General features: G+C 36.1%; 1 protein-coding gene across 1 annotated transcript in view; it reads left to right on the top strand.

Moving 5' to 3' along the window:
- Positions 1-14721, top strand: part of HTR2C (5-hydroxytryptamine receptor 2C) — a 350577-nt gene that overhangs the window by 190713 nt on the left and 145143 nt on the right. The gene's annotated exons all lie outside the window — the stretch shown is intronic.

The following is a 14721-nucleotide window of genomic DNA, read 5'->3' as shown; positions in this document are numbered from 1 at the left end:
TCCAACCCTTGACTTGGAGCTTTAATTTGTCTTTTGAGGCCAGGTGTGTTTCTTGCAGACAGCAAATAGATGGCTTGTGTTTTTTAATCCAGTCAGCCAATCTATGTCTCTTCAGTGGGGAATTCAAGCCATTAACATTTATTGAGATAATTGATAAGTGTGGTAGTATTCTATTCGTCTTATTTGGTGAGAGTCCATTGCTTAGTTTTATCTTTTGCATCAGTGTGGAGGTTAGGTTCTGTCCTTTAATTTCTGAGTTCTTACTTTGATACTGATCCATTGTGGTGCTCAGTGTGCAGAACAGGTTGAAGTATTTCCTGTAGAGCTCGTCTTGTTGTGGCAAATTTCCTCAATGTTTGTATATCTGTAAATGATTTGATTTATCCGTCAATTTTTAAGCTTAGCTTAGCAGGGTACAGAATTCTGGGCTGGAAATTGTTCTGTTTAAGTAGATTAAAGGTAGATGACCATTGTCTTCTTGCTTGGAAAGGTTCATTAGAGAAGTCTGAGGTCACTCTGATGGATTTGCCCCTGTAGGTCAACTGGCGCTTACTCCTGGCAGCTTGCAGAATCTTTTCTTTTGTCTTGACTTTGGACAGGTTCTTCACAATGTGTCTTGGAGAAGCTCGGTCAGAGTTGAGGCAACCTGGGGTCAGATATCCCTCTGAAAGCAGTGTGTCAGAATCTTTGGTGATATTTGGGAAATTTTCTCTTATAATATTCTCTAGTATGGCTTCCATTCCTCTGGGGCATTCTTCTTCCCCTTCTGGAATTCCTAAAAGTCGTATGTTGGAACGCTTCATAAAGTCCCATAATTCTGACAGTGAATGTTCTGCTTTCTCTCTCTTCTTTTCTGCCTCTTTTACTGTCTGAGTTATCTCAAGAACTTTGTCTTCTACGTCTGAAATTCTTTCTTCTGCATGGTCTAACCTGTTGCTGATACTTTCCATTGCATCTTTAAGTTCCCTAATTGACTGTTTCAGTTCCTTCAGCTCTGCTATATCCTTTTTATATTCTTCCTATCGTTAATCTCTTATTTGATTCTGTTTTTGGATTTCCTTTTGGTTATTTTCCACTTTATCAGCAGTTTCCTTCATTGTTTCCATCATTTCTTTCATTGTTTTCAACATGTGTATTCTAAATTCCCTTTCTGTCATTCCTAATATTTCTTCATAGGTGGAATCATCTCAGTAGCTACCTCATGGTCCCTTGGTGGGGTTGTTCTGGACTGGTTCTTCATGTTGCCTGGAGTTTTCTGCTGATTCTTCCTCATGAGTGGTTTCTTTTATCTGTTTCCTTGCCCTAATTTTCCTTTCACTTCCTCTTGCTCTTTAAGTTCTCGTGCCTGTGGCCTAAGGGTTACAGGACCAGAGGGGTGAGAAGGTTGAAGAGCAAAAAAGGGATGAAAGAAAGGAGGACCAAGTGATAAGAAAAATAGAGAAAGGAGAGGGGGTGGGTAAAAGGAATATTGACAGAAAGGAGAGAGGCACAGAAAGAGGGACACAGAACAATATAGGTGTACAGTAGGGTACTTTGATACAACCGTAAGAAAAAGCACCTTCTGGGGGTGCCCAGTTGGGTGGTTCCCTTGAGGTCAGCAGCTCTTTGCTAACCTGATCAGACACAGTACCCCACCTTCACCCAGTAGACAGGAAAGACAAAAATGCTATAAATCAAACCAAAACAAGCAAACAGAAAACTTTATGGGATAAAATTGGATGAAAAACCGAATAATAGCAGTAGAAATACTAGCAAAAATGAAGTTCTAATTATTGAAAAAGACAGCAATGGGAAATTGTAATTAAACTAGAAAAATTGAGAAAGAAAATGGATCTGTATGGAAAAGGTTGAACTTATAAAACAAAAAAAATCAACAACATCAAAATAAACAAAAAAAAAACAACCAACCGCCCCCCCCCCAAAAAAAAAGCACACAACCAAAAACAAAGCAGTATGTATATGTTATTGAATATTGTCTGGGCAACACATGGTCTTCTAGGGTATGAGATGTTAATCACAGTTCTGATACGACTGGAGGGTGCTGATTTCTCAAACCCCAGCAGGTAGACACCCTAAATCTCTCTTCAGCCCACTTAAAAGGCACTTTGAACTTGTTCACTCGCTGAGCAGAAGCTTTCCCAGGAAAGTGCTTGTCGCTGGAATCACTGCTGAAGTGGCTATCCACTTACCCAGTGTGCCAAAACTGGTCTCACTCTGCCCCTGAGGGTTAGGGCTGCAAGGCAGCTCAGACCCCGCCCTTAGGCTACTTGGTCCACTGGGTTACCAGCTCCCACCCAATTCTAGCTCTGCGACCCTGAGGGCAGAGCTTGCTGGGGCAGATCGCTCACAATGGCTCCCTGTGACCCACCGCCAAACACCATTAGCTCCGTCTGGCTCAGCGGCTCCGACTGGGGCCCTAGACAACGGCCAAAGTTCTCCGCACTCCAGCTCAGGCTCTCCCCAAGGCAGTTCAACTGAGTGCCAAGTCCAAAGACACCAAAACAGTTCACAGGTAATGCCTTTCTGGTTTGCAGTCTCGCTGCTACTGAACTTAAACAGTTGCAGGCGGGTTTAGACGGATTGAACACACGCGACCACTTGCCAGGTTTCCACTGTTTTAGTCCTCCTCTTGGGGTCCAGAAGTCTCTCGCTGACCCCCTGTATCCGCGCAGGGGTGATGATAGGCAGATCCCACCAGCCAGAGATGCCCGGAGTTCTATCTCCCCAGACTCACGGTGCCCAGATGCAAGAAAGCTGTTACTCGGCTGCCATCTTGCTCCGCCTCTATACAACCAAATTTTATAAATACATGGTTGTTACCTATGAAGTTGCATATCAATTTCACTTTCTGGTTCCCTTTAGAAGCTTTAGGAGGAGATTTTGTTTTCCATTAATTAAAATTTCCCAATCGTTTTTAATTTATTCTAATTACTCTGCAGAATTAACTGTTTGAATAGAGAATTTATAAAAAGTGTAACTAACACAGTAAAATTTAGGATGTGGCAATGTTTGAAAATTAGGCATATGAAAAGTAGTGAATAAGAATTGATTTCAACTCATGATGTGAAAGAAAGAAGATCCTGAGGACATTCAAGATCAAATACTTGGGGTTCACTTGTAGATATATTTCCAAGTCTTGAGTGGTTACTGCAAGTAAACAAGAAGATTCTAACTATTGAAAACAAATGTGAGTACATACAGGTCAGCATATCACAAACAGCAATTAATAAAGTGATCTAACTAAGGTTATTGATGTGTCTCTTTGAATTAATGCTACTTTGAGCAGTCTAAAAATATGATTGCTACATGATGCTTTAAGGGATCTTCCTAATATTTGATAGTATATTATTGACACTAATATCTGTAGCTGTTAATTTAGAGTTGGTAAATTTAATTGTTTGGTAAATATTAGTATGTAATATTTAATTAAATACTAATATTTAAATATGTAATTAAATACTAATACTTAAATAATTAGTATGTAAGTTTATGATAGGAGGAAATTAATTTTATAGGTTATATCCTATATCTTTGACTTAAAATATATTTTAGAAAATAATACAACCCATCAAATTCCTTGATAAATTAATTGGTCACAGCCAAATTTAGAAACATTGGTCTAAAATTTTTTAATAAGGAAATGCTTATTCAGGAATAAGTCATACATTATTAATCACTGACAAAATCTGCATTTTAGCATTTATGAATGTTATTAGAGCTTGAACAGCTTACTATAAAAAGAAGTATTTAAGAGAATATTTTACAGTTTACTATAGTCTTTAATAAACATTATAACGATGGGATGGCTATGTTATTTATCACTGAAGTACCCAGAAGAGCTAACACATTTTAATCCTAATAGTAATATCAGGACTGGATAAATTATAAAGACTGGATACACTTTTTTAAATATATTTTTCTATTGACTTAGAAATCATTCTACATCAATGACATAGTTAAGAGGTCTTATTTTTTGTACATTCAATACCAGACTGATTGTATACTTAATGTAATAAAGTGATGCCAAAACCAAAACCAGATAATTTAGATACATAAATTAAAGTCACAATCAATGGCTTCCCTTATCTGCATCATTTCTTTCACTCTCCTACTGAGAGGGTCGAGCCACATGGTACAAATTTAACAGAAGTCCTTATTACGACAGAAGAACTGCTATATGTTGAGCATTCAGGGATTGTAACAAACTGGTCAGCATATGTAGGTAGTCAAGGTAAGAAACTAGGCCTACTGTACTGATATGTACATGTGGTGTGTACCTGGCCTATGAAAATTAAGTCAACTTAAGGAAGTGGTCAATGTAGAGAGGTGGTAAGCTATAGATGTTCTACTGTAAATACTTGATTAGCCAAGAATTCATTATTTCCTCTATATCCTTATCCCTTTCCCACTGGTCAAGATCCATAAAATTATTATCTCCTATCGAATTTGAAGAAGGTATCAAAAGAGAAATGGAAATCCTTTGCACGTGCCCATAGGGTTGACATCTGCTTGAAAGGAACTAGCTCCGTCAGTCAGTGATATGGAAGGTGAACTATGAAACTACCTTAGGAAAGAAAATCCAATGTGGTTTTTTTAATTATTATTTTTTATTAGTATTAGATCATAGCTGTGTACATTAATGCGACCATGGGGCACCATGCACTGGTATTATAAACAGTTCGACACATTTTCATCACACTGGTTAACATAGCATTCCTGGCATTTTCTTAGTTATTATGTTAAGACAATCGTATTCTGCATTCACTAAGTTTCACATGTACCCTTGTAAGATGCACTGCAGGTGTAATCCCACCGATCACCCTCCCTCTGCCCAACCTCCCCCCTCCCTCCCCTCCCTCTCCCCCTTCCCCATATTCTTAGGTTATAACTGGGTTATAGCTTTCCTATGAAAGCCATAAATTAGTTTCATAGTAGGGCTGAGTACATCGGATACCTTTTCTTCCATTCTTGAGATACTTTACTAAGAAGAATATGTTCCAGCTCCATCCATGTAAACATGAAAGAGGTAAAGTCTCCATCTTTCTTTAAAGCTGTGCGATGTGTGTTTTTTTTTTTAAGATATAGGTCATATTGAATCTCTAAGGTACCAGGTTCTGATGGAATTGTAGGTTCGCTAAAAAATTACAGTAGACAAGTTCTACTGTAAGAGATTTGAGTACATAATACAGAATTTTCTCAGCTAAAAAAGCAGGGCTGACACAATCTATCCCTAGCTAAATTTATTTGTTTCAGAATGTGGTTGTCACATTGCACAGCCACTGAGCTTCAGGTCTCAGGATGATGGCTTTAGGGCTATGTTTTGGCAACTAACTTGTGATGCGTCTGAGATAGCTTTGGCAAAAAAAAAAAAAAGTGTGTGCAACCCATCCAGGATTTTTCAGGAGAATTGCCTCTACTGTCAAATAAGAAGCCTCTGTTGATATTTTTTAAAGTTAAGCAGTTCAGGTTGACTCATTTAGAAGTGGAGCTGGAGAGTGTTTGTAACCCGGGAAAATCTTGATACCTGTAAGCATCAGAAGGATTTTTTCCTTTTATTTAAGTTGGTGGGAAATGATATTTTGAGATATGGGGTTTAAGTTCAAGTAAGAAGTACGTTATTGGTTACCAGGTTTCTAGATCATTTAGGCTATTAGTAATCACAGCCAGTTCATCAAGAACAGAAATCTGGGCTGGAAGAGACCTTCACGACATCATTCACACAAAGGAGCATCAATCCACAGCAAGTCCATCAACAGAAGCTGGAACTTCATGATGCGGCAGTTGAACTTCACATGGGCGGGGAGGTTGAACATCCTGCATAGTGCTGCCAGGAAATCCCTATTTCATACTAAAAGGGGGCTAGCTGGTTGCATATGTAGGATGTCCCATCTCCCAGCTCACTTCGTCATGACAGATACCAGAAACACTACACTGCTTCACTGAAGAGCCATAAAATCCGCATGTCGAAGAAACACAGACGCTGAGCTGCATCACTAGAAGGGCATTCTGATAAACGTATTTAGTAGCGGGTAGAACCCTGAGTGCAACGACTTTGGCTCATGACAAACAATGAGTATATGAGTAGATCTTTAAACTCAGGGCCAGTAGGTGTACAGTGAACATTGCTCTGGAGTTTTACTTCAACATGTAATGCCTCTGGAGTTGCGCCTCCTACTCTGTGTCATAGCAAAGTAGGGGCATTTAGTAGTTTGGCGTATTTAATTAGAGTGGCCAGAGGGAGAAAGAATCATATTTCTACTTATAGACAGAAGCAAAAGTTATAAGCTCAAAAGCAGCCCAGAATTTCATGACTGAGGGTCAAGGTAAAATGGTAAATATTTAAAAACAAAAATCTCAAAGTCAGAAGCAAGATGTTTGGGAGGAGTATTCCAGAGAAGAACCAGTAATTCTAAATTGGGTGGAAACACAGTCTAATTTTAGTCAAGATCAAGTGTAATTACAAGGGAGAAAATTAGTGGCATGCGCCCCCAAATATTTAGGAGATATAATTGATGTCAGATGAATGACATCCAATCATGTCCAGGGGACTCTGGCAAAGGCAAAGTGAGAAAATACCAAAAGTAGGGCCTACCTCTTGAAAACATGGAGCAGGACGAGAATAATAAAGCAAAATCCAGCCAATCCCATGGGCTCTTCTACTTCTGGATTTTATGGGAAGGATATGATCTCAGAATTAGAAAAAATCACTAAATAAATTTAGCTTCATAAATAATTTATTGTTATATTTAATTTCACATTTTTCACCTTACACTGCTGAAATTTCACTATGGACCTGCATGTGAAAATGACTGATCTGTAGGAGGAGATGCTGTTGGCAGACAATCCATTCTGTCAACAGCACTAACTTCAATGACAGCCTACAGTGCTATCAGTGCCTATAGAGTTTTTCACAGACTTTGAGTTGTTCTCAACCTTCCTGATGGTGCAACCCTTTAATACAATTCCTGTGGTCGCGACCCCCAGGTTGAGATCCGCTGAGTTAGAGGCATGTTAAACAGGCCACCTCCAAAGATTTCTAAAAAGTGTTTATTTGCTACGCATTACAATCTGGGTTAAATTTCCAGGTAACTATCCAGGCTTCGGCACTCTTCAACCTGTGGCAATTGGGCCAGTCTTAGGCTGTAGAAAAGGGTGATACAGAGCTGGAGATTCAGAGCATTTACGTCTCTTTATTTTCCTCAGTAGAACAGACACTCTACTGGAATTCTGGGCTCATACCTAAGGACTCCTAAATTCCATGCATGGACATATATGGCATACTGTTGTTTATGCTCCTTTTTAATTGTCTGTAGAATCTATAGCAAATCCCCTCTTTAATCACTGATATTAGTAATGTGTGTCCTCAACCTTTATTTCCTGGTTAATATTTTTAGAGGTTTATTGACTTTATTGATCTTTATTACAAAGAAAAAACAGAGAATTTTATTTCATTGAAGTTATTATTGTATTTTCTCATCTTCATTAATTTCTGCTTTTATATATATGTATTTATTTATTTATTTATTTTGGCACTGGATTTAATATTTCCTTTTTGTTTATAACTAATTTGGAAGCTTAGATCATGAATTTTTTTCTAAAATAAACCATTGATATTAGAAAATTTCTATTGTGTACTACTTTAGCACCATCATAAAAATTTTGATATGTTTTATTTTCATTTTAATTTCAAATTATTTTACAATTTCTCTTATCTCTTTTTTTAAACATGAATTATTTAAAAGTATGTGGTTTAATTTCTAAATAATTGTACATTTTCAAGATACCTTTTTGTTATTGGTTTTCAGGTTAATTCTGTTATAGTCAGAGAACACACTGTGTCTGATTGCAACCATTTTAATTTGTCATAAAGTTTATCTTATGAGCCAGAATATAGTTTTTATGGGTCAATTTTTCATGAAATCTTAGAAAGAATGTGTATTCTCCTGTTGTTGGATGTTATATTTCATCAACGTCAATTAGTTCAAGTTCATTGGTAATGTTGTTCAGTTTCAGTTCTTTTGTATCATTGGTATTTTTCTGTCTGTTTGTGATATCAATTACTGAAGGTGTTGAAATCTTGAAGTATAATTATAATTGTTGTATTTTATAAATGTTGATTAGTTCAAGTGCATTGGTAATGTTGTTCAGTTCTTTTATATCATTGGTATTTTTCTTTCTGCTTGTTATGTCAATTACCGAAGGTGTTGAAATCTTGAATTTTAATTGTAGTTTGTACTTTTCATTTCTTCTTTATGTTCTATTTTTTTTGATTCATGAATTTTGAAGCCGTTTTATTAGGAGCATAAATGTTTAAGATTGTCATAGTTCTTGATGAACTAACACGTTTGTCCATATAAAATGGTCTCTGTTATCTCTGGTAATATTCTTTTTCTGTAATTGACTTTGTATGTGGAATATAGAAATTCCAGCGTTCTTTTATAACCCTTCCCATCCTTTTACTGTACAGGTTGAGCATCACTAATCCAAAAATCTGAAATCTGGAATACTCCAGAATCCAAAACATTTTGAGTACCATTATGATGCCACAAGGGGAAAATTCCATGCCTGACTTGTGGAATAAGGTGTTAATAAAACGTAAATTAATTTCACATTTAGACTTTGTTCCCATCTCAAAATACCTCATAATGTATATGTAAATATCCTAAAATACAAAAAAATCCAAAATATGAAACACTTTCTAAGCATTTCAGATAAGGGATGCTCAACCTGTACACCTTTATGTATAATTATATTTAAATTCATACCTATGCATATAATTATATTTAAATTCATACAGTTTCTTGTATATATCATGTAATTGTGTCTTATTTATTTTTATTCTCATTTTTTAATCCAACATGGATCATTTACTTTAAATTGATGTGTTTACACCAGTTACATTAAATGTAATTAATGATTTCTTTGGATTTACGTCTACCATTTTTTACTTTCTATTTAACTCTTCTTTTTTTATTCTTTTATTTCCTATTTCAGTACCAAATATTACCTTACTTTCTGTGGGCTGTCTTTATACTTTCTTGATAGTATCCTTTGATGCAGAGAAAATTTTAACTTAATTATGTCCGATTTCTTTATATCTATTCTCTGTTAATTTGAGTATGCTATGTACCTCGTATAAGTAGAATCTTAAAATATTTATCTTCATTCGTCTACCTTTTTTCATATAACATTGTGTCTTTAAGTTTTGTCCAGGTTGTAGCACTTACCAGAATTTCATTACTTTTTAAGGTTCAATAATATCTCATTGAATGTATATACCACATATAGTGAAAATTTACTTCCATATGGATCTGAGTCTGTATGTTGTTATTGTCACAAAATGTATCTTTATACCGTGTGTTCCATTAACACATATTTATTTTGTTGTGGTATGCATTTACTTGTTAATCATATAGTACAAAGGAGTAACTAAAAGCAGAAATTATTGTCATGCTAGATTTTATATTTACCCATGTAGTTAAAATTACCTTTGTGTTTTATTTTTTTCACGTAGTTCTAAGTTATAGATTAGTACCTTTTCATTTCAGTCATTAGACTCTTCTTTAGAATTTCTTGTAGGGTGGGTCTTCTAGCAATCAGCTTCCTCAGATTTTGTTTGTCTGACAATGAGTTGATTCTCCATTTCTGAAGGATAATGTTGGTGAATATAGAATTTTTGGTTGACTTGTTTTCTCTGGTACTTGAAATATGTAATTTTACTGCTTTTGGGCCTCCATGGTTTCCAATAAATAATTGGCTGTAAGTATTATTGAGGGTCCCATGTATATGATGAATCACTGTTCTTTTGCTGTGTTCCATATTCCTTCTTTGTCTTTCAACGGTTTGATGTTTTCTCTCATCTCAGTAAGGGCATTTTTTGGTATATACTACTTAGAGTTTATAGACTTTTTTGGATATGTAGATTCATGCCTCTTTTAAAATGTAGGAAGGTTTTGACTATTGTTTCTTCAAATGTTTGGTCTTCCCCTCTCTCTCCCCCCTCTCCTTCTGGAACTCCCATTATGCATTGGTATTCTTGATGTCTCACTTGTGTCTGAGGCTCAGCTCCTTTTCCCTTTCTCCTTTGTCTTTCTACTCCTCAGGGTGAATGATTTTATTTGACTTGCTATCAACTTAGATGAGTATTTTTGTACCTGCTCAAATTTGTTTTTGAACTCATGAAAATTTCTCCTTTAAGTTATTGTATTTTCCACTCCAAACTTTAATTTGTTCCTGTTTATAATTTCTATCCTTTTACTGGTATCATTCTCCAAGTTTCCATTAGGTCTTTGAGCACATTTAAAATTGTTTATTTAGTCTTTGTCTAAAAAAATAAAGTATTTGCCTAGTAAGTCCAATGTTTTGCTTCCTCTTGTATGGTTTCAATTAATTCATTTTCTTGCTGTTAATGAGCAATACTTTCTTATTTTTTTTCCATGCCCCTAAAATTTTATTGTATGGTCATTTTGAACATTACGATATGGTCACTTGGAAAAATTAGATTCTCCTTCTCTCCCTACAATTTTTAATTGGCGTTTTCTATGGTTGTTGTTGTTTTATTTAGTGATATTTCAAAATAATTGTAACAAAAACTGTAATCTTTTTCATGTATGTTTTCTGATGTCAGCTCATTTAGCTTGGAACTTAGCTAGTGGTTTGAAAGAGATTTTATTAAACTTCTGGAGTCAAAAAAAAAAAAAGAAAGAAAGAAAGAGAGAGAGATAAGGAACAACAAGAAAGACAAATGTACAAGCACCTTAGTTCAAGCTTCTGTAACAAAATACCAGAAACCAGGTGGTGTATAAAGAACAGAAATTTACTTCCCATAGTCCTAGAGGCTGGTAAGTCCATGATCAAGTTACCAGGAGATTTGGTGTCTGTTGAGGGCCCATTTCCTTGTTCATAAATGATGACTTCTTACTGTGTCCTCACATGATAGGGGGGAAGAGGGGTCTTTCTTGGGTCTCTTTTATAAGAGCACTAATCACATTTATGAGGGCTCTGTCCTTATGACTCAGTCACCTCCGAAAGGCCCAATCTCCTCACATTGTCACATTGATGATTAGTTTTCAATATATGAATTTTGCGGGAGCAAAAACTTTCAAACCACAATACCATATCTTTTCATATTTGCTCTGCATTGAGTTACGCCTTATACTTAGGCTTTTTACAATTGTATCTTAGCTACACATGTTGCTTTCACCAAATAAGAATATTGGCCAGAGGTGAAGCTTAGGGTCTTTTTAGTTCTTTTATAAGCATACATTCTACCCTAACATATACATGGCTTTCAATATGTGGGGAGTTCCCAAAATACGTGAAACCTTTACAAAACCCTTACACCCCAAAAATATCACTCTCTGGATTTTCCTACCAGGCTTTCAGTGTGCCCATTGTTTTCCACAAATATTTTTTGCCCCATCTGGCAGGGGCTTGTTCACTTTTCTTTAATTATTTTGATGGGACATCCTCCATGTAACCACTCTACCTTAACAGAGTTCTGAGCTAAGTGAAACAAAGGGAAGTCCCTTGTCATAGTTCTTAGGAAAACCACAGTCATATCAAAACAGACATGTTCAGTACCTTGGGGGAAATTTCCATAATGTTCTTTCTAGGATGAGATATCCACACTGGGAATGTGAGCTGCTCTATTGACACTGCCACTACACAAGAGAAGGCAGTGGGTTAGGGATAAGTTAAAATGCTATGAAGACCTACAATGTTTTATTTAACTTTCTCTTGAAGAAGTGTTTGCTTGGTTACTGTAAAACTTTGACTATCTCCTAGAGTTCTACTAAACTTGATTCTAACAGTTTTGTCTTTTTTTTTTTTTTTATGTTTCTGGGGATAGACAGTTCCCAGATTTCCCTACTACGCCCTTTTTTTCTGAGAATACTCCTGATTTTGAGTCATTATCTCTTGATAATTTTGATTTCTTAAATAGGCAAACGATGTGGTTAGATTCAGTCCCAGCCCTCCTTCTATGAGCTTTGTTTCCAATGTCAGCTTGGTTTTCAAAGCATCTGGAATACTACTTAGACCTGCCTCATATATATCATCCAGGTGGCGGTTAGGGACATGAACAGTGGTCTATATTGTAGCCCAATTCTCAAGTTTTTGTTATAATTCTTCCGGTCACTTCTACATATGGGAAGCTTATGTATAACTCCAAGATTTAGGTGACTTACTTCTCAAGCCTCTTAATCTCCTCTATTTTCCCACAGTTTACAGTTCCAGAGGCTCCATTTACTAACACTGTAGTGAGAAAGAGAAAGTCACATTTTTAGATTCTTTATGTTTGTTGTGTACTTCTGGGAATGGTATCTGCCTCAGGGGCAAAATAGTGAGAGGACTGAAAGAGAAAAAAATTACTGAGGACACCCTCCACATTCTTCAGATTTCATGGGCTGCTCTTTCTAGTTCATCTGGTCAGAGAGAAGGATTTTTTTTCTCTCTCAAAATTTTAGTTACCTGCAAGGCTTCTCTTGGTGTTACCATAATAGGTTGTCAGCCTAGTGATTGATGCGTGCCTTAGTCACACCATGATAGAAAAAGAGAAACAAAGAAACCTTCTCTCTATCTTAGCCCTATTCTCTCTGTTCTCTGGGAAGAGATTATTTTTCTTGGAAGTTTCTCTCTACAAAACCACTGCATTGTTCTAAGAATTTTGGTTATACTACAGTAAGGCAAGAGAGGTGAAAGGAGACAGGAAAATTATTTTTTCTATTAAATCATAAGTGCATATATTAATGCATTTATAGGGTACAATGTGCTGATTTTATATACAGTTTGGAGTGTTTACATCAAACTGGTTAACATAGCCTTCACCTCACTTGTTGTGTTAAGACATTTATACTCTACTCTTAATAGATTTGACATGTACCCTTGCAATATGCACCATAGATGAGATACCCCGAAAACCCTGTCTCCATCCAGCCTGCCCCCTCCCCTCCCTTACCTTCCTCTTCCTCCTTCATTCTGGGTTATAGTTGTGTTTTATCATTCGTATAAAAGTGTGGGTTTCATAATAGTACTGAGTACATTGGATACTTTTTATTCCATTCTTGAGATACTTTACTAAGAAGAATATGTTCCAGCTCTATCCATGTAAACATAAAAGAGGTAAAGTCTCCATCTTTTTTACAGACACATAATATTCCATGGTATACATATACCACAGTTTGTTAATCCATTCAAGGGTTGATAGGCACTTGGACTTCTTCCATGACTTGGCAATTATGAATTGAGCAGGAATAAACATTCTGGTGCAAATATCTTTGGTGCAAAATGATTTTTGGTCATCTGGATATATACCTAGTAGAGGAATTGCAAGATCAAATGGCAGGTTTACTTTTAGTTCCATGAGTGTTGTCCAGACTTCTTTCCAAAAGGAATGTATTAGCTTGCATTCCCACCAACAGTACAGAAGTGTTCCCTTCTCTTCACATCCGCACCAACATCTATAGTTTTGGAATTTGTGATGTGGGCTAATCTTACTGGAGTTAGATGATATCTCAAAGTGGTTTTGATTTTCATTTCTCTGATGATTAATGATGAGCATTTTTCCATGTGTCTGTAGGCCATGCACATGTCTTCTTCAGAGAAGCTTCTGTTCAAGTCTCTTGCCCACAAGGAAATGGGATCACATGTTCTTTTCTTATTAATTAGTTTGAGTTCTCTGTGGATTCTAGTCATCAAACCTTTGTCAGAAATATAATCTGCAAATATTTTCTCCCATTCTGAGGGCTGTCTGTTTGCTTTACTTACTGTGTTCTTGGCTGTGCAGAGACTTTTTAGTTTGATCAGATCCCAGTAATATATTTATGGTATTGCCTCAACTGCCCAGGGGGTCTTCCTCATAAAATATTCTCCCAGGCCAATTTCTTGAAGTGTTTCTCCTGCCTGCACTCTCTCCATGTTATCTTTATAGTTTCATGTCTTAAGTTTAAATCTTGTATCCAGTGAGAATCAATTTTTGTTAATGGTGAAAAGTGAGGGTCCAGTTTCAGTATTCTATAAGTCATCAGCCAATTCACCCAGCACCATTTGTTAAATAGGGAATCTTTCCCCTAATTTATGTTTTTGATGGGCTTATGAAAGATCAAATGATGATAAGTGGTTGGGTTCATCTCTTGGTTCTTTATTCTGTTCCATATATCTAACTTGCAGATGATATGATCTTATACTTGGAAAACCCCAGGGACTCAACTACAAAACTCTTAGAAATGATCAAAGAATACAGCAGCATTTTGGGATACAAAATCAATTCTTACTAATCAGTAGCTTTTATATATACCAACAATAGTCAAGCTGAAAAAATATTCAAGGGCTCTATTCCTTTTACAGTAGTGCCAAAGAAGATGAAATATTTGGGAATTTACCTAACAAAGGACATGAAAGATCTCTATAAAGAGAACTATGAAACTCTGAGAAAGGAAATAGCTGAAGATGTTAACAAATGGAAAAACATACCATGCTCGTGGCTTGGAAGAATCAACACTGTTAAAATGTCCATACTACCTAAAGCAATATACGGATTTAATGCAATCCCTATTAAGGCACCACTGTCATACTTTAAAGATATGGAAAAAAATAGTACTTTGTTTTATATGGAATCATAAAAACCTCGAATAGCCAAGATATTACTCAAAAATAAAAATAAATCAGGAGGAATTACGCCACCAAGCTTCAGGCTATACTATGAATATAGTATCAATTCAT

Source organism: Nycticebus coucang, chromosome X, assembly GCF_027406575.1.
Source record: "Nycticebus coucang isolate mNycCou1 chromosome X, mNycCou1.pri, whole genome shotgun sequence".
In the NCBI taxonomy this organism is placed as follows: Eukaryota; Metazoa; Chordata; class Mammalia; order Primates; family Lorisidae; genus Nycticebus; species Nycticebus coucang.
Note: the sequence above shows the minus strand (reverse complement) of the source record. Positions and strands in the feature narration are given on the sequence as shown.